Here is a 265-nt window from a genome sequence, read left to right on the forward strand (position 1 = left end):
CTGGGTGCTGCCCTGCATTGGCTTGCAGCCGGCTCTGGTGCTCCAGGAGCTTCCCAAAGGACAGGGGACTCAGGCACACTGCAGTGTTTCTGCTCCAGACAAGCCACCAGGACGAGAAGGGTCCAAGAAGGTTCAAACCAGACCAGACCTCCTTTGTTCCTTGCTACCGGGCTGTTGGTTTTAACCGAGCCCCATCTGGAGGATCAGGGAGGCTCTGCCCCCTCCCCAGTCCCGGGGCCCCGCAGGGTCAGGCTCTGCAGTCCCC

This window comes from Fulmarus glacialis, unplaced genomic scaffold, assembly GCF_000690835.1.
Source record: "Fulmarus glacialis isolate BGI_N327 unplaced genomic scaffold, ASM69083v1 scaffold28887, whole genome shotgun sequence".
Lineage (NCBI taxonomy): Eukaryota > Metazoa > Chordata > Aves > Procellariiformes > Procellariidae > Fulmarus > Fulmarus glacialis.